This window comes from Calonectris borealis, chromosome 1 (genome assembly GCF_964195595.1).
Source record: "Calonectris borealis chromosome 1, bCalBor7.hap1.2, whole genome shotgun sequence".
NCBI classification, from domain to species: domain Eukaryota; kingdom Metazoa; phylum Chordata; class Aves; order Procellariiformes; family Procellariidae; genus Calonectris; species Calonectris borealis.
The window spans coordinates 70,144,617-70,165,277 of NC_134312.1; the positions used below are offsets into that span (position 1 = coordinate 70,144,617).

General features: G+C 46.3%; 1 pseudogene; it reads left to right on the forward strand.

Moving 5' to 3' along the window:
- Window positions 1-10,616: 10,616 nt before the first annotated feature.
- On the forward strand, window positions 10,617-19,090 carry LOC142077872 (aldo-keto reductase family 1 member B1-like; annotated as a pseudogene).
- Window positions 19,091-20,661: the final 1,571 nt, after the last annotated feature.

Consider the following 20,661-nt stretch of genomic DNA (forward strand, 5'->3'; position numbering starts at 1 on the left):
CATGGGATTCAGTGCTGGTGTGTTGATACACAGCTATAACACGGAGACCAGTTATAACACGGAGTCCCCCTCGCCCAGGGGCTGGCTACAGAAAAGCACCACCTGGATTTCTGCCAGAAAAAAATCTTCCGCCGTAGAGCCACCGCAAAGGAGTCGGGATCACTTGTCCTGTGTTTGAGCCACTGTGCGAATGAAGCCTAGCAAGGGCTTTGAAAAGCCAGATAAAGCCAAGAGTATGCGTGTGGAAAGATGATTGGTGTAGGTCCTGGTAACTCTTCCTTTCCGTCTTCTGTTTGTTTTGGGATTAACACGTCGTAAGGGAAGGAGCAGTAGCAAAATACACATTCTTTGCTTCAATTCTGACAGACTCTTTCTGAGATTCAGGTATTCCCCACCTTCAAGAAACACACAGAAAAATAGTAAAAAGTAAATATATATAATACATATAATAAATGTATGTATCACACACACGTATAATCTCTAAAACCTCAATATGTTGTAAATCCCAAAATTATACATGAAAGTAAAAGAGAAATAATTTTTTGATACTTTACTTCCAGTATAATTTTAATTTACAAGAGTCAACTAGTTATCATTGGTATTTACACAAAAACGCTGCACAGGAGATCTACGTTTAAAAAAGACCTTCAAAAAAGCACCTATTCTAATACGGATTAAAAACCATGGGTTGATAAGACTGTAGCAACTCTAAAATACAATGACGTGTAAATCATATTACGACTTAGCATTACTAGTAATTTTAATAATAACGGCTTTACTAATAATTTTGTGGATCACAATAATCTGTTGTGTCCGATAGATTCCAATAGCGAATCCTGTGATGATATTCCTGCAGGGGAACGGCGGTAGTTTTACGTCATCAAAGGCTTCTTCTTCCAACAGGTTTAACCTGTGCGAAGCGGATTCTGTCACCGGCAGTCGCTGCCTTTTTGCCCTCACCGACACATCTCGGTCTTGACTCAGCAGCCCGGGGTTCACAGGGTGCCTGTGGCAGCCCCCTGGGGACAGCTTCGGTTTTTGCCCTCCTGGAAGCCAGTGTGGGCCCTTCGCTGGCCCCCGGCGTTTCCTACAGCACTGCCTTTCGGGCAGCTATGTCTTACTGGTCTTCTGTACCTAAAGCCGAGTTTCTGGTCCTGCCCGGGCTGAGGCCATGCTTCTCCCAGGGAGATTTTGGTGATGTCAAGCCGGGGCCGGCTTTGCCAGGAGCGTCCATGCTGGTATTTCTTCTGGCAGCACAGCTTGGGCTTGAAGCTCTGAGCAGAGGGCAGCACTTTCCTAACAAGTGCAAACAGAAACCTCAAACCACCTTTTGAAGGTATTTTATGAAGCAATCAGTTTTTAGAAGAGAGCTATTTAGCTCTGACTCCGTGCTGTTTCCCACGTGGCTGGCTCATATTTTACCAGCTTCAAGTTGGCAGGCTCAGCGCTGTTTGCACCTGCCTGTGGAAATGTGCCCAGGAGTCATCAACACTTCAGGGAGCTTCAGGGATAACAAAAATTTCTGACATATATGAAGTAAAAAAACTGGAAGAGAAATGCTTCTGAGCTAAATCTACCCGAATTAAAGAAAAAAGTCGTAAATGCTGTGAAAAACTGAACAAGGACTTAAAAATAAGGGCAAAGTGAATGAAGACCTTCACACAGGCTTAAGAAATACTCTGAGCTAATGATTGTTTTCCTAAAATAGACTAATGACTGCAATTTCTGCAGCCAGTGCGATGCAGTTTGATTCAGTATGAAAATATGCTTTGCTGTGCGAGGGATTGCCGGAGCAGCGAGTGGGATAACCCTCTCCATGTCTGCCTTTGTGATGGGCAGAGCGGAGGTCAAGGCACCGGGAGAGTCCCTCTCATTAGGGAGGCTGAAGGGCAAGGAACACAACAGCTGTCCTGGAAAGCCAGCCTGTTGTTAAGCTACATTAGTTTCTGCAATGAGCTGAAGTGAGTTTCTTTCTGTCCTTAGTTGCAGACCGGCCGTAGGGGTACCTCAGCAGTCTCTGTGACCAAGGCATCAGGTGGATGATGCAGAGAGCCGTGGTCGTCATACATCTTTCCTCTATGTAACCCATTTTTCTCACAGATATGGAGAAAACCATTAAGTGCATCGAATCTCCACACAGCACACTGAGCGGTACAACTGCTGGTTAAACCTTGCTTTCATTGCACAATTCAGGCAGAAGAAGATCTTTTTGACCTCAGAAATAAAATTAAAAGGGTTCTCCTTCGGCTTGTCCCAAAGCTGCAGTGACACGTTGTCGTGGTTTAACCCCAGCCAGCAAAAATAAACGCCACGCAGCCGCTCGATCACCCCCCCCCCGGTGGGATGGGGGAGAGAATTGGGAGGGCACAAGTAGGAAAGCTCCCGGGTTGAGATAAAAACAATTTAATAATTGAAATAAAACTAAGTAGAACAGTAATAATAACAGTGAGAACAACAACAATAACAGAATACACAAAGCAGGCAATGCACAACAGAACCGCTCACCGACCGCCGACCGCGTGTCACGAACGGGGGGCGAGCCCCCCCACACACCTGGTTTTTATACTGAGCATGATGTCACATGGTATAGAATACCCCATTGGCCAGCTGGGTCCACCACCCCGGCTGTGCTCCCCCCTCCCGGTGCAAGCATCACCCAGCAACAGCCAAAGCATCAATGGGCCATCAACGCTCCTTTCACACCGAACCCAAAACACAGCACACCCCCCAGGCTACTGGGAAGAAAGTTAACCCTGTCCCAGCTGGAACCAGGACAATATCCACCCCTTATTCTATACCATCTACATCATGCCCAGGTCTCACATTTTCCCATACATTCCAATTAGTCACCGCTCCTTTTCCCTGCCTTTTGATATATACGCACACAGAGATATCATTCCCTTAGTCCATGGGCCATCCCTCTAAAACGTCCGTTGAGTTCATGTAGTCCATGACTTCGGGTTCCACCTGTCGTAACAGTCTTGCAGGGCAGGAGAGATGGTGTGTGGTGTCGGGCTTTTGCATGCAGAGGCCAGTTCTGGGCGCTCGTCTGGTTCTATCATTGTTGCACCTTGCTCAGTTTCATCGGCGTTCATCCTAAATTAATCTGGGTGATTCTTACTGTAATACTGTTAATATGGCATATGGTAACCATAAAAGTGATGACATACAGTACTATGTAATAACTAACATCGTACAATTCAGTTCATTGGCTATTTTCACCCAAAATTAAATCCCCCTGAGGTACACACCGGACTTCCCCATCCTTTCTCATCACCCACCAAGTGCACCCAGGTCCCTGAGCAAAAGCAATCCCACGGATGGGTTTTCCCTTGCCAGAGGCAGGAGCAACCCAGACTGTCTTCCCCAGCATATTTCTCATACGCACGACAGGGACTTTATCCCCCTCTACAGCACGTAAGGGTTTGGATTGGGCAGGGCCAGCTCGAGTGACAGATCCCCTAGTGTTCACTAACCAGGTGGCCTTTGCTAAATGTGTGTCCCAATGCTTGAATGTCCCACCACCCATTGCCCTCAGTGTTGTCTTTAACAGCCCGTTGTATCGTTCAATTTTTCCGGAGGCTGGTGCATGGTAGGGGATGTGATAGACCCACTCAATGCCGTGCTCTTTGGCCCAGGTGTCTATGAGGGCGTTTCGGAAGTGAGTCCCGTTGTCTGACTCAATTCTTTCTGGGGTGCCATGTCGCCACAGGATTTGCTTTTCAAGGCCCAGGATGGTGTTCCGGGCGGTGGCATGGGGCACAGGATATGTTTCCAGCCATCCTGTGGTTACTTCCACCATGGTGAGCACATAGCGCTTGCCCTGTCGGGTTTGTGGGAGCGTGATATAATCAATCTGCCAAGCCTCCCCATATTTATACTTCAACCATCGTCCTCCATACCAAAGAGGCTTTACTCGTTTGGCTTGCTTGATTGCAGCACATGTTTCACATTCGTGGATAACCTGTGCAATAGTGTCCATGGTTAAGTCCACCCCTCGATCACGAGCCCATCTATATGTTGCATCTCTCCCTTGGTGGCCTGAAGTGTCATGGGCCCACCGAGCTATAAATAATTCACCTTTATGTTGCCAGTCCAGATCTACCTGAGCTACTTCGATCTTGGCAGCCTGATCCACCTGCTGGTTGTTTTGGTGCTCTTCACTGGCCCGACTCTTGGGTACGTGAGCATCTACGTGACGTACTTTTACAGTCAGGTTCTCTACCTGGGCAGCAATATCTTGCCACAATGCGGCAGCCCAGATGGGTTTACCTTTGCGCTGCCAGTTGTCCTGCTTCCACTGCTGCAACCACCCCCACAGGGCATTTGCCACCATCCATGAGTCAGTATAGAGATAAAGCACTGGCCATTTTTCTCGTTCGGCAATGCCCAAGGCCAGCTGGATGGCTTTCACCTCTGCAAACTGGCTCGATTCACCTTCTCCTTCAGCAGTTTCTGCAACTTGGCGTATGGGACTCCATACCGCAGCCTTCCATCTCCGATGTTTTCCCACAAGGCGACAGGACCCATCCGTGAACAGGGCATATTGCTTCTCGTTTTCTGGTAGTTTGTTATATGGTGGGGCCTCTTCAGCACGCATCACCTCCTCTTCTGGGGATATTCCAAAATCTTTGCCTTCTGGCCAGTTCGTGATCACCTCCAAGATTCCTGGGTGACCGGGGTTTCCTATTCGGGCCCGTTGTGTGATCAGTGCGACCCACTTACTCCACGTAGCATCAGTTGCATGATGTGTAGAGGGGACGCTCCCTTTGAACATCCAGCCCAGCACCGGCAGTCGGGGTGCCAGGAGGAGCTGTGCTTCAGTGCCAACCACTTCCGAAGCAGCTTGAACCCCTTCATATGCTGCCAATATCTCCTTCTCAGTTGGAGTGTAGCGGGCCTCGGATCCTCTGTATCCCCGACTCCAGAACCCTAAGGGTCGACCTCGAGTCTCCCCTGGTGTTTTCTGCCAGAGGCTCCAGGTAGGGCCATTCTCCCCGGCTGCGGTGTAGAGCACATTCTTCACATCTTGTCCTGCCCGGACTGGCCCAAGGGCTACTGCCTGAACTATCTCCTGTTTAATTTGCTCAAATGCTTGTCGTTGCTCAGGGCCCCATCTGAAGTCGTTCTTCTTCCTGTCACGTGATAGAGAGGGCTTACGATCTGACTGTAATTTGGAATATGCATTCTCCAAAAGCCCACAACGCCTAAGAAAGCTTGCGTTTCCTTTTTGTTAGTTGGTGGAGACATGGCTGTTATTTTATTGATCACATCTGTTGGGATCTGACGACGTCCATCTTGCCATTTTATTCCTAAAAACTGGATCTCCTGTGCAGGTCCCTTGACCTTACTTCGTTTTATTGCAAAGCCGGCCTTCAGAAGGATTTGGACTATTCTCTCCCCTTTCTTGAAAACTTCCTCTGCTGTGTTGCCCCACACGATGATGTCATCAATGTATTGCAGGTGTTCTGGAGCCTCACCCTGTTCCAGTGTGGTGTGGATCAGTCCATGGCAAATGGTAGGGCTGTGTTTCCACCCCTGGGGCAGTCGGTTCCAGGTGTACTGGACGCCCCTCCAAGTGAAAGCAAACTGTGGCCTGCACTCTGCCGCCAAAGGGATGGAGAAGAAGGCATTAGCGATATCAATGGTGGCGTACCACTTGGCTGCCTTTGACTCCAGTTCGTATTGAAGTTCCAGCATGTCCGGCACGGCAGCACTCAGTGGTGGCGTCACTTCGTTCAGGCCACGGTAGTCTACTGTTAGCCTCCACTCTCCATTGGACTTTCGCACTGGCCATATGGGACTGTTAAAGGGTGAGCGAGTCTTGCTGATCACTCCTTGGCTCTCCAGTCGACGAATCAGCACATGGATGGGGATCAAGGAGTCTCGGTTGGTGCGGTATTGCCGCCGGTGCACTGTTGTGGTAGCGGTTGGCACCTGTTGTTCTTGGACCTTTAACAACCCCACAACAGAAGGATCCTCTGAAAGACCGGGCAAGGTGGACAGCTGTTTAATTTCCTCCGTCTCCAGGGCAGCTATACCAAAAGCCCACCGGTACCCTTTTGGGTCCTTGAAATACCCTCTCCTGAGGTAGTCTATGCCAAGGATGCACGGAGCTTCTGGGCCAGTCACAATGGGGTGCTTCTGCCACTCATTCCCGGTTAGGCTCACTTCCGCCTCCAACACAGTTAACTCTTGGGATCCCCCTGTCACTCCAGAAATACAAATGGGTTCTGCCCCTTTATAGCCTGATGGCATCAGGGTACACTGCGCACCGGTGTCTACGAGAGCCTTATATTCTTGTGGATCTGATGTGCCAGGCCATCGAATCCACACAGTCCAGTAAACCCGGTTGTCCCTTTCCTCCACCTGGCTGGAGGCAGGGCCCCTCTAGTCCTGGTCATCATATTCGCTATCTACTTCTTGTAAGTATGAGTCAGAAGTCCCTTTGTTAAGGTCGGAAGTGGAATCAGCCCTTCTACTCTGTCTGGGGAACTCACTGGAGACTGGAGCAGCGGTTTTCCTGGAAGAACCCCCTTTTGTGGTTGTTTTCCCTTGCAACTCATGTACCCGTGCCTGTAGGACTGAGGTAGGTTTTCCATCCCACTTCCTCATGTCCTCTCCGTGGTCACGCAGGTAAAACCACAGGGTGCCCCGGGGTGTGTACCCACGATGTCTCCTCTCTTGAGCAGAGGGACGTTTGCTCCTAATGGCTGAGACGCTGGCCCGTGCAGGGGGGGAGCAGGACATATCCTCTTTGATTTGCTGGACCTCCTGAGACAGTTTCTCCACAGCAGAGACACAGGCCCGTAGGGAGGAAGAGAGACTTTCTTCATATTGCCGGAGTTGGCCAGCCAGTTCATCCACTGTTTGTTCCTCTCCATCTCTCCAGGTCATTACTGCCAATGAGTTTGCATGTGACGCTGGTGCGCTCCGTACAAACTTCCGCCACATGGGTCGGGTGCATTTGACCTCATCTGGGTCTTTGGATAACTGCTCGTTGTTCAGGTCATCATAAATCACTTCCAGCACAGCTAATTCTCTCAGGTACTGGATACCTCTCTCCATGGTGGTCCACTTGCCTGGGTGGCATATAACATCTTCCTTGAAGGGATACCTTTCCTTCACACCTGACAGGAGTCGCCTCCAGAGGCTGAGGACTTGTGCACCTTGTCCAATTGCTTTGTCAATGCCCCCTTCTCTAGAAAGGGATCCCAGCTGCTTGGCTTCCCTACCCTCTAATTCCAGGCTACTGGCCCCGTTATCCCAGCATCGGAGCAGCCAGGTGACAATGTGCTCGCCTGGACGACGGCTGAAGTCTTTTCGCATATCTCGCAGCTCACCCAGAGATAGGGATCGGGTGGTCACCATCTCATTTACGGGTTCTGCCTCCTCCGCCTCCTGTTCTCGTGATGGCCCTGGCTCATCTTCATCCCTTACTAGACGAGCTGATTTTCTTGTGCATTTTCTTTTTTGTATAGGGGCGACTGATACCGGTGTGGGTTGGTTCTCTGTTGTAGGGGGCGGAGTAGCTGCTGTGCCTGCCCTGGGGGGTGAGGGAGCTGCTGTGCTTGCCGTGGGGGGTGGGGTAGCCGCAGGGCCTGTTGCTTTGTCATCAGCTGCAGAGACGTTTCCTTCCCTTTGGGGGTTCTGAGTGGTGTTAAACAGGGCTCGGTAGGCGTGGGCCAGGCCCCAGCACATTGTAGTGATTTGCGTCTCCCTGGAATGGCCAGGGTGACAGCATACTTCTTCCAAATATTCTACTAATTTTTCAGGGTTCTGCACTTGTTCAGGGGTAAAGTTCCAGAACACTGGGGGTGCCCATCGCCCTAGGCATTTGCCCATGCTATCCCACTCGCCCTGCCACTCATAACTATCCAACCTTGGGGCAGATCTCTGGATGACATTCTTAAATTGCTTACTAACCTTGGAGAAAACCGCAACAATATTCCCAAGGAGTACCAAGAGATATATCTTAACTACCCAGGGATGTTCAAGGTACTGGCAAGTTATTTTAACAAAGGAGATGAAGGTAGTGAGGGTGCCATTCTCTATTTCCTCCATAAAAAATCTCTCGGAGGAAAAGGTATAATTGCTAATGGTCTCCATGAGGTGGTACCCGAAATGCAGAAACGGCTTCATTACGAATCCCAAATACCAAATAACCCCCAATGCCAGCGTTTTAGTAACAAATCTCCCAGGCAAAACATCATTAATCACAGCAGAGCACAACAGACTACAAAACCCAACTCCAATTTTTAACAGGTACAGTAAAAACAAGAGCATGGTGCAGAACAAACGAATATGTTACCAGATATAAATTCCTTAATATGTTCTAAATAATCTGTCGTTATCTCAACCCTTCGTGCCCCACGTTGGGCGCCAAAAAGGACTGTCGTGGTTTAACCCCAGCCAGCAAAAATAAACGCCACGCAGCCGCTCGATCACCCCCCCCCCGGTGGGATGGGGGAGAGAATTGGGAGGGCACAAGTAGGAAAGCTCCCGGGTTGAGATAAAAACAATTTAATAATTGAAATAAAACTAAGTAGAACAGTAATAATAACAGTGAGAACAACAACAATAACAGAATACACAAAGCAGGCAATGCACAACAGAACCGCTCACCGACCGCCGACCGCGTGTCACGAACGGGGGGCGAGCCCCCCCACACACCTGGTTTTTATACTGAGCATGATGTCACATGGTATAGAACACCCCATTGGCCAGCTGGGTCCACCACCCCGGCTGTGCTCCCCCCTCCCGGTGCAAGCATCACCCAGCAACAGCCAAAGCATCAATGGGCCATCAACGCTCCTTTCACACCGAACCCAAAACACAGCACACCCCCCAGGCTACTGGGAAGAAAGTTAACCCTGTCCCAGCTGGAACCAGGACACACGTGCATCTCAGTTAAAATCCTTGGACGCGGGGTTGAGGTGCCCATGATCCAGGCCAGCTCTGCCTCCGACTGCTGGGGGAAAGGCCGGGGCTCCAGGACGGAGGAGCGAGAAGGTCTGCGGCACTGAGCCACGCAGGAAAGGTCAGGCTGCAGGCAGAGGGGGCCGCTGCTGGTTGAGACGAGACGTGTATCCTCAAGGATACAAGAGGAAAACTACCTGATGTGAAAAGGTACAAAATCCTAAAGAAAATCTGGTGCTGTAGGACAAGAGTTTGGTACCAGTGGGGACCTGTTGTAGGAAACAGCAGGGTGGACCCTTGGCCACCTGACTGATGCCTGCTGGCCTGTGGGGGATCTTTGGGTGTCTGCTCCCGGAGCGCTGAGTGTGCTCAGGCTCAGCCTCTCAGGCTTTCTTGACTTTTATCTGCGTTAACTTCAAAACAAGAGGTTTGTGCTTTCAGGTTGAGCGTCTCCTGCATGCAGGGTCTGCATGCGGTAAAAAGTGCCTGAACGAAGTGACCCGTCCCGGGTCGCTGGGCATTTGAGATGCTGCCTCTTGAAACGCGGTGCTACCCTGGGGCTGGTTTTGCCTCTAACAGGCAAAGAAATGACAGGGAAAGAAAAGTTCATTAATGGCTGGATAAACAATAAATGCTTACCACTCATATCTTTAAAATGAGTTCTTGGAAAATTTTGGATGGGGCTCTGAAACCAGGTAGCATGACAGATCCTTCCGGCAGGACACGGGAGCCTCCAGGCTGGGGTCAAAACCACTCTGCATAAAACCGAGAGGTTTTGGCTTTTCCAGAATAGGCTGCTATTCCTACCGAGCCTTGTAGAACTGTTTTTTTCAGTTTATGCAGAAGAAGTTTTTCAGCTGTGAATGGTAAAAAATCTAGTGTAGGACAGCATGCGGACAGAAAAGGCCATAGAGCAGCAGGAACACAGTGTCGAGAGACAAGACAGCTAAAGCTGTTTGGCTTCTGAAAAGCGGGTAAGTATAGAAAATGACACAGTGGCAGCTCCAGGAAACAAAAGTGTGCCATAGGGTGCCGTTAGTGATCATCAGTCTTGCAGGTGAAGTAGTTTTGATTTTGAAGAGTCACACAGAGCTAACATGATGGCTCTTGAAAAGACAAAGCCTATTTATTTCTTAGCTCCTCTCTGAAGTCAGGGGGACCCTTCCTTAAAAGGACTGTGTTGTCCCTGTGTGCCACAGCTCGAGCCATAGGCTGCAGTGGAGGGGATATATATAATATGGGTGCCCAGTGCTCTGGGGATGAAGCAGTACTGGGAATTTTTTTAAGAATGATCCCTCCTGTGGCCAGAACTGTGATTCCTCCTGAGACAAACAGCTTCGTGGCTTCTTCTGGTGATACGTTCAGGAGCAGACAGGTGAGATGAGAAATGGTTCTTGGGGGGGCATGCAAATTCCTTAAATACCACTTTTCTTGCAGAAAAGCACAGACTATGCGGTATACAAAAAGCTGCAGCCTCGGTCAATGCAATATGTGTAACTGGCATGATGAGCTCACTCAACAAATTCATGTGAAGAGCCCACAATCAGTTTTGAAATACTCCAAGGGGTGAGAGAAAGGCAAAATCCCTGCCTCCTCTTGCTTATTATAGCCCTGCTGCCCATATGTGCCTTGTCTGCAGCCAGTCAGCAGGCAGGAGGGAGGGGCAAAGCCTATTTAAAACTTCCGTAAGGGGCTGCATGCCCCCCTTGCCTGCGGCGGCTGGGAGAGGACCACGCGTGGCCACCTACCTGGAGCTGCCCACCCGCGCGAGGATGCCCATCTTGGGACTGGGGACCTGGCAGGTACCTGCTGGAGCTGGGGACCTCTCCTCGTCCCCGTGCCTCTGGTCACGCAGGTGACACCAGGAAATTGCTGAGAATCGCGGTAGACTTTTACAGCCATCTCCTCTTCAGGTCAGGAAAATGCAGCAAATCCTCTGTGCAGCGTTTCTTGCCTTTTGAAATATTTCAGGTGTTGCAGGTATTTACACCTGTCTTTCCGGACATTTTTTAAGTGAGCTCACTTAGTGCAGGTAGAAGGAGATTTTTTCTTAGCTATGGAAAAAACGATGTACTACAAAAGTAAAAACTTCTGCCTAGCTTGTTTTTTTGCTTTTGACACTGGGTATTAATAACCCAGCGTGTCGTGTAGGTGTCATGGTTGATGAGTGCAGTTAGATATAGGAACTTAAGTGGCAATCAGTGGATTTGGAAATGGGGATTTATATTAACTCCTTAGAGACTGAAGAGACAAGTTATTTGTATGGCAGCAGATAGGTACATAGCACTTAGCAGGAAAACAGTTTGGGTAGGTCTTTACCTGCAAATGTTATATAATGGACTTTTGGTAAGACAGAATATTTAAGGATATACTGAATTATAAATGTAAAAGGAGTCTGGAAATGAGCTGAAAATTTTAAGAAAGTAAGCTGCTTAAGAAAGAAGATGGATTTGAGACTGGAAATGAAATATGTTGAATTACAAGCTGCCAAGTCCACGAAGCACTGTCCAGTCAGCATAAAATTATCTTAAATTATTCTTGCTCTGTTTTTTGGTCAGCTGCTGCTAATTATCATATAATTTATGTACAAATGGGGCTGAGTTTTTTTAACCCTTTCAGTCTTGATCGGTCTGATGACAAAAGACACTGAGAAGCCAAAACGAAGTAAGTAGGCTTTAAAAAACCAAAGTGTGCCTTGCCTGGGGCCTCTTAGGGCACCCTCTTAGAGAGGGTGAGCTCTCTGAAGGAACCTGTTAGGACACCAACAGGAACCAGTTAGGACTAAACAGAAGGAAAATTTTGGACACATGATCCCTGCCACCACAAAAATCTCTTGTGTTAATGCAATGGAAACATGGCCCAAACCTGCTGCGATTACTTAATCAAAGCTATTTGATCTCAAGGTTCCCACAGCAACTTTAGCTGCGACTCCCTGGGTTTCGGTGCGGCGATGGGGCCTCGTCCTTTACCCGGTCACTCTGACTTGAAGTCCTGTTCAGTGAGCACCATGTAAAATGAAGTAATGGATTATTTTTTCTGAAAAACATCTCACGTTACAGAGTTTTGTGTAATCACAGGGTATTACTGTCACCTTTGCTCTCCACCGATGACGACTCCAGTCAAAAGCAACGCAGATCATTCCCGGCTGTGGGGTTTTTTTTCCCCAGAGAGCGCTCGCTCCTGCATGGCAGCTTTCCCGTGCCGCAGCAGCACCCAGGCGTAGGGTACTCTGTGATGTCTGGCGTTTGGCCGGCATCGCCGTTAGCCTGCTTTCCCATGGAGCTGCAGCGTTCACACATAGGAAGAGGTGGGATGGGGAAAGGGGCTGCAAAAAGGAAAACTTGTAAAACTTTAAACTGGCTATTTGGTTCTGTGTAGCCTTGTGGAAAAAAATGCTGCAGTTTCTATGTTTTTTCTTTTTAGTTAAGTGAACCGACCTAGCACTCTTCGATTGGAAATACTTGGAGAAGCGCAATCATCAAAAAAAAAAGATGATGGGTGGGGATATAATGAAGTTAAATGTAGGAGGTGGTCGCGGTTTTGAATCATGTTTCTGTTTGAAGTGCCATTTTCCAGAATCGGTATCCAGTCATCAAACAACTCTTCAGTGTTTCCAAGCCAAGAACCTGAAGTCATTTACTTTGCTATTAAATACCAGGTTGTGTGTTTTACCCAGGAGGTGGCACTGTCCGTAGCGTTTTGCCGTCCTCTCACCTCCCTTGTCCTGCGCCAACAAGAGCCGGCTTGTTTGTGTGCAGGGCCAGCAAGCCTTCCAGAGGCGATTCATCTCCTCATGTCGCCAGTATCTCATACTAAAATTGCTTTTACTTTCTGGGCAAATTAGAACTGATTTCGCGATAGCCTGGTGTCCGAATGTGACTGTGCAATCCTTAGAAAAGGGCAGATCAGCTCAGGCAACTCATCAGTGACTCCCATGGCCAGTTCCAAAGGACTAATTTTATTCCAGAAAACTAAACAAAAGCAATATCCAAACTGGAACACCTCATTATTTGTGAGTTTAAAGTCTCCAGATTTGCAGGACGGCAAACTTCTTTTTCTGCTGTTTTACCAAATTACTGACTTTTCTTCTTGTTTCAGTCTCTCCAAGGAACAGCGAGAGACGCAGTGAAGTTTGCCATTGATGTTGGGTCCCGCCACTTGGATTGTGCCTACCAGTACCAGAACGAGAGTGAGATCAGGGATGTACTACGAGAAAAAACTGAGGTGAGGGCTGTGAGGAGAGAAGACCTCTTTACTGTCAGCAAGGTATGTCCTTGGATAACTTGTCTCGCATGAGACCAGTTCTCAGGAGGAGAGACAAGGTCCCAACCTGCAAAGTGCTGGGGGATGAAGCTGGTCTGGGAATTAACTCCTTTTTCTGTCAGGGCAAAGCGTTTTGCGGATGGAGGGAAGGAAGAGGTCAACTCTTGAAAAAAAAAATGGCTTGATTTGAGAGGGATTTTTTTGTAGTCCATATCCATTGTCAGCCATGGAGACAGGAACTGAGGCCGTGCTCTCAGTTGCCTCTGAGATCGGAAGCAGGGCTATTGTATTTGTGGTCGCTCCCGCTGCGCTGCTGGCCTCAGCCTGTTCACTCCTGTATGTTATGTTTTGTTTTGTTTTTTCCCCCAACAACAATGGTAGGAAGAATAAAGTAACTTCTATCTGCTGGAAGCTGGTGGGTCGATTTTCACCAGTTTTGCTTTTTTTCTTTGTTTTGTTTAATTGTTGTATGAATCGTTGGAATTTTAGAGTATCTCATTCTCATTTTACTTAACGGACAGTACCGCAAATAAAATAAGGTGCACAAAAGTGGCACTTCCTCAAGATGAGAAGATGAGCCATATCGTGAGCTGCCTCTGTGTCTGCACCATGTGTTTCCCTGCCAGGGATGCTCTGCGGTCATGAGGAGAGCAGCTCCCAGGCTTTGCATTACCCCCACAACTTGTGGTCCACCTTCCACGAGAGATCCTTGGTGAAGGAGGCATGCCAGAGAACACTTGCTGCCCTCCAACTGGATTATTTGGATCTCTACCTGATGCACGGGCCCATGGGATTCAAGGTATTGAGACTTCAGCTCCTGGGAGCCATCTGTCAGAGCTCTGCCACCTTTTCCTTTGGGTCTGGACATGCCCTTAGTCCTCTCTAATGAGGAGTGTTGTTAAACCTCATTAGGACATAATGACAAACCTCTGCATGGAGTGCCCTGGAGAAAAGGTAAGGTCATGGCAAGCTAGGTCTTGTAGTACAAAAATCCCTTTATTTTACCCTGCACAGCATTTCCATATCATGGGTCAAATTACCATCCAGATCACATTCCTCTGAAAGTCTGGGATTTGGCTGTCATTCGCTTATCCAGGATCAAACAGTTGTGAATTACTTAGTTCCTATTCTTCTCCTCTCTCTACCCCCAGGTTAAATAAATCCTCGTTTCCCCATGGTGTCACATCTCTGGCCTTCCCCCAACCTGACTGAGGCACATAAAAGTGTCTGCCCTTCCTCTGCTTGCAGGACAGATTCTCAAGAAGCAGATTTTCTTGAAGATTACTCTGTTCATACAGATTACTGGTTTTGGCCACCTCTCTCCCCAACACAAACATAAGCCAGGATATCCAGCATGTCCCCAGCTCCACTCGCTTGTAGAATTTATAATGGAATTCTTTAACTACTTACGATTCAGCCTACCTTAAACTTGCTTTTCTTTTGTGATGATAGGCAGGAGAGGAGCTATTTCTTGCAGATGGAAATGGCAGGATCACTCCTAGCAATACGGATTTTCTGGATACGAGGGAGGTACAGTCATTGACAGGCTGAAAAATTCTTGCTAGTTTGAAATAACAGCCTGAAAACTTTAAGGTTTCCACTTTGGGAATCGTTCTGAGAGAATTTCCGATGTGAAGTATTCCAGATTGCCGATTTCTCTGTGCCCTTGGGCTCCTTCTTGTGTTACTTTGCCAAAATTGAGCTATTTTTATGTCTACTGCTTACTAAAGTGTCTGGGTGGGCATGGCAAGAGGAAATCTTTGACTGTGTGTGTACCCTGCAGCGGCTTGAGCTGACACACGCCGTCGCTTCAGTCCCCGCACCGCTCTCCGGTTGCTCATGCTCATCCCTAGTTGCACCTGAGCTGTCCAGACCACAGCAAAGCCAAAGTGCCTGTGCCAACGTACCCACAGCATCCAAAATTAGAAAGCACTGGAACTTGCCCAAAGTCCATCGCTAAAGCTGTGTGTGCAACGCAAACAGGCAGGAGCACAGGCTGCGTGGGAGACAAGACTTGGGCGCAAGTTCAAATTTCTGCTTGGCTGATGGTTTGGGCTCCCTTTCCCCTCCACCCCCACCCGCTGCTCAGCATGGCCAGGTCGAAAGAGGACAAGAGACTCACCAGTCAGAAGAATTTGCTGATGCTTTTTCTCTTCTGTCAGATGAAGAGTAAGGCACATTTTTGTTGCTCATTTGAAGGAAAGAAGTGGACATTTCAGGCTGCTGCTTATGGCAGCAACTTCAAATAAAGATGATTTCTGCTTTGGAAGAGATGTATCTTCTGCTCTAAAGGCTGGTAGTAGATTATTTTCTCCTGTTTCTTTTCTGCTGGAGGTGCCAACCTGATTAGGGCTGTCTAGCCGCTTTATCGTTTGCCAGTGTGAAAGAAAATAGGTGGTGGTGGGGGAACACAGCACTGCTTATACTACTGCCACCGCTAAATGGTACGTCTCCCTTGGGAAATTAAGCGGCGTTGATGATCAGCTATCCTGCCCTAGCTCTCCCAGAACAGCTCCTCGTCGAGCTGCTCTGTTCCAAACGAGAAGCTTTTTATTATGGGATAATTATTTTGTTAGCTGAGGAATTACCCTAAAAAAAACCTTTTCTTTTGGAGCAGAAGGTCTACTTGGGGATAATATTTCAAAATAGTTGTCTTTTACTGAAATAATCATAGCGTAATAATTGTTAATCTTGAATAATGCTGTTATTTATTTGTATGATCATACATGACATGAGAAAGTGTGTCTTTGACCAGGGTCCCACCGTTCAATGTGCTGTACTAATGCCACATCAGAAAAGGATCCCAGCCATCATGATTTTTACTGTTGAAGTCTTTGCACAGACATTTTCTCCATATGAAAAAAAAGATCTTAATTCAATAGCAAGTCTGGTTCTGTAGTGTTTCTAGGCTATGGAAGAGCTGGTGGATGCGGGAATGGTGAAGGCCATTGGAGTCTCCAACTTCAACCGCAAACAGATAGATCGGCTCTTGAGCAAACGAGACTTGAGACACAAACCTGCAAATAATCAGGTAAATTGTTCTCAAACTCCTCAGCACTGACATCACACCTGTCTGGGGTGTTGCATTTGATGGAACATCTCTGGCAGTGAAATAGCTTTTATGCCAAGGCTGTGCTTTTTGATACCTGTGTGAGAATACACCTGTATTTGGCTAAACCATAAAGTAATGAAAAACGCAGGACATTCTGCGCCCTTCCTCGTGCGGGAAGCTGCAGTTACACAAGCCCGCGGCGCTCCTGGGTTGAAAGTCCCGCCTTCACCTTTCTTCTGACTGCAGCACGGAGCTCCTGCAGGCTGAGAGCTGAGCTCTCCAACGGAGAACGCGGCGGGGCTTACCCTCCTCCTTTCCTACAGCCCCGGTGCTTGTCCCAGGAGCTGAGGAAAAAAGAGGCTGCGTGAATAGATAGGTCCAAAGCCAGGCTCCACCACTGGGGTGAATAGGTAGGACTGGATGACATGAGAGTCGGGTGCTTCAGCTGGATGTAGACAACTGGACCTCGGAGCCCATTCATATGGGGACTGTGAGACGTCATGAAAAATGAGGCAGGCAGCTGGAAGAAGAAACTAGTATATGAAGATTGGGCCGTGTTGGAGGCAGGGTTGGGAAGAAGGGGAAACGATCTGAAATACTGGCTGACTCCCTTAAAAAACCCGTAGCTGCGAAAAGAACAACCAAAAAGAACAACCTTTTCAAAGCTGATGTGGGGCTTGCTAGGTCACCATAGTGATGTTAAACCTTGAAGTACTTTCTGCTTCTGAAGAAACCTAATATTTTTGTTTGTAGATTCAGAGCCACGCCTATCTTCCTCAGGAAGAGCTGATTAAGTTTTGCCAATCCAAAGGGATCTCTGTCACTGCATATTGTCCCCTTGGAGCGCCCGACTGGCCATGGTAAGGATGCTTTGTGAGACTTCTTTCTTAGACGTAGTAATACAGTAAACCAGTCTTAAGATGTGGATAAACCCTCATAGAGTAAAACTGATGTAATTAGAAAAATATTTACTAATTTGTTAAAAATGACACACACAGAGAAACCTCTCTCGTGCTTATTATGATATTCAGTCCACTAACTCATACCCGTGCTGTTACTGGAGAAAAAGGATCAATTGGTTGGTGAAAGTAGTGAAGATAATTCTTAATTAAGCTTGAGTAAGCTTATTAAACATGTAAGAGAACTTCTGAACTGAAAAAAAAAAAACAAAAAATAAAGCCGCACATGCTTACAAAAACAGTAACTTTGCAGTCCTGCTGAGACAAATGAATAAGGTTTTTAAATGGATGACTTGAAGAAATTTTGCTTTTACTCTAATCTTCATGGCTTTCTCTGACCTGGGACAGGGCATTTACCAGAGCAACTGTGCTTGTGAAGGACATGACAGCTGCCCACTCTCAAGATGAAATTTTCGGGATCTGGACCAAAGAAATTCCCGGCCTGATCACAGGCTGGACTGAAATGTGTTACAGTGACCTGTTATACTAGAAACTACAGGCCTCTTCTCATGTGCCAACCTGCAATGAAAGGAAAAGAATGAAGGCAGGGACTGGAGCAACGAGAAGATGGTGAATTAAAGTGTGCGAGATGATGCTTTCTTATCATTTAAATAATATTCTTACACTACAGAGCTTGAGGGAGAAGACAGTGGGTCATTCAACTGCTGAAGTCCGCTTTTTATTTTCACAAGTACAAGCCTGAGCATATTGCCCTTTTTGACGATCCCCAAATTAAAGAAACTGCACTCAACTACAACAAAACCCCAGCTCATGTTGATACTGGTCAAAGTATTTTCCCTGGTGACATGTATTTTTCCTACTTGTGCTAAAGTAACTATTTACAGAGGTATTATGGAAAGCTGAGTTCCAGCTGTGTCTCATACACATTGCAATGCGTTAAAAAGTATTATCTCTAACACTAGTTTTAATGATGGACAGAAGATTACCAATGGCTCTGGGCTTTAATTGGCATGCTAGCACACCAGCCCTGGCCAATCCTGAACTCTTGTTCAATGCACTCCCATGCTGTCACCTCAACTTCAAAGACCGATAATGATTAAATGAGCTCATGTAATAATTAGGAAGGGTTTACTATAGTGCTTTTCCTATGTGAGCCATCTCTGATTATCAGTAGAGCTGTTCTGTGTAACCATGCAGGCACATACGGTTTTCAGCTTTCAGAAGACAGGCAGAACTTCTCAGCTGTAACTCCCTATCTGTTCCTGCAGGTGCTTATCTGGCTCCAGATTCAAAGAAATGCGAGTGTAATTCCCAAATCTGTCACTCCACACAGTATCGAGGAAAATTTTAAGGTGAGAGCGTATCTTACAAAATTCTTAATGGTGTTAAACGCTTACATGGAAAAATCCATTCTGCCAGTGGAACAAAGTACTCCCTTCATAGTCAGAACTGGGAAAAAACCTTTTGTCTGTCAGATACCATGTAGGTTATTTCTTTATGAATGCAAAAAGTTACTTCTCCTTCGTTAGAACACATCAAGTAAAACAGACTAACTTTTCCACCTTGTGATATAAATATGATGCAATTAGACCCCACCAGCACTGTAACTTTATGACATTTTTTCATTGTTCACCACAAATGTGCATCCATTGCACACTTCCTAGTGCTTCAACAAATACAACGCTTTTCTACTTCTGTTTTTGGTATTCTTTCTGCAAATGATCTTACACTTGTCTTTTTGCTAACTGAAGTAACCCAGCTGTCTGGGACCTTTATTCAGGTGTTTCACTTTGAATTGGCTAAAGAGGAGATGGAAACCTTCCTTGCTTTCAAGAAGCGGTATCGCATCTGTGCATTAAGTGAGCGAGTACCTCCTCCTCCATGTTTTAGCAAGATTGGATTATCATTGGATATCCTCTTAACAGACAGTATTTGATAGCCCCACTTCTTAAAAATAAAAAGAGAGGGAACCTTCACCAATACCCGGTCACATCCGCATCTGCAGGAATCCAGCACTAGGGTTTATTAGAGCACTGCCCGTCTTACAGGTTGGTAGCATTGGGATTTTTGCAGGTACGTTGTGTGTTAAGATATCTTGCAACGGATACATACCAAACTGCTGTCTGAAAATCAAAATCAGCTGGAAACTCCAAAATAAATAGGCGGCAATTTTTTTTACTGTTTTCTTTGGCTGCTTTATTAAGACAGTCAGTGTAAATAAACTCCGTTTTAAGAATGAGAGTTGTAAGTTTTTTTGAAGTGAAAAGCTGTGCTTATGTATTTATGTCAACGTTATTAAGGCAGTGTCTAGATAATAGAATGGTTAGACACAGACTTACCAAGATCTAGAATTTATTCTGTTTTCCCAGGTTACCCACTTATCTAATCACATACTGCGGACTTAGGAGTTCACAAGAGAGCAGTTTAACATTGCAGAGAAGTTTGGCGATTTCAGCTAAGCAAAAGATACATTGTATTTTGAGAACAAGGCCACTGGTATATGCGAAGGTTACAGAGCATTAACTTCCACTGCCCTGTGTATACTGAGCAGACTCACATTCGTGTTTTTACTGTATTTCACAGGTTTAGTTCTGCAGAGCTTTTGTCTTTCTTCTTATCCTTAAGACTGTATCCTTAAAGTGTTTTAATCATACTCTCTTTTTCTAGATGCAAAAATCACAAGGACTATCCTTTTTTTGGAAGACTAACATAGGCATCATCTTCAGATTCTCCAGAGATCAGGACCGTATATCATTGTTTCAAGCAATCTGTAATACTTCATGTGTATTAAATCACAACATAAGCGAACTATGTATTACAAGATGGGAGAAGGTAGCTCACGGGCATTCTGAAGAGTAATCTTTGAGCATGCATGTGTTTGCTTCCCTTATTATTAACCACAGTTATATCAGTCCTTTATCTTTGCTCTGCTCTTCTTGTAGCAAAATTCTCAGTTATAGCAAAATATAAATTCTCTTATCATTTAGTAATGATAGTTAAAAAATTTATAATAAACCTGAATCTTTGGGGTTTGTGAAAAGCAATCTTTGTCATAAATATAAATCCTGACAAATTTTAGAGAAATTTAGATTCTCCTAATGGTTGTATTTTTGAACAAAAGGTCAAAACATACACTATCTTTTACTTGTTAATATAAGACAATCCATTTAACATCAGAAGATCTTTATGACATAAAACAGTATCTGCTGCTTGAGATTCGTGGTTCAGTAATTTCAGCGTAACAGACTGAAAGCTCTTTAGAGGACACCGCTGAACTATGTTTCTCATTTTTCTTAATGAGGTTTCCTATTTATGAACTGCTAAAAACTAATAAACTGGTAGATTTGTATGTTTGGTTTATCATATCTACAAGAGTACATAAATACTGCCTTTATCAGTATAATGGCTGCAGTTAGGACTGAATCTCTCCCAGCAAATCCAAAGTCTGATAAAGGAGATACAGAAGAATTATTTTGTTTGGCAACTGTCTTATTTAACAAGCAGAAA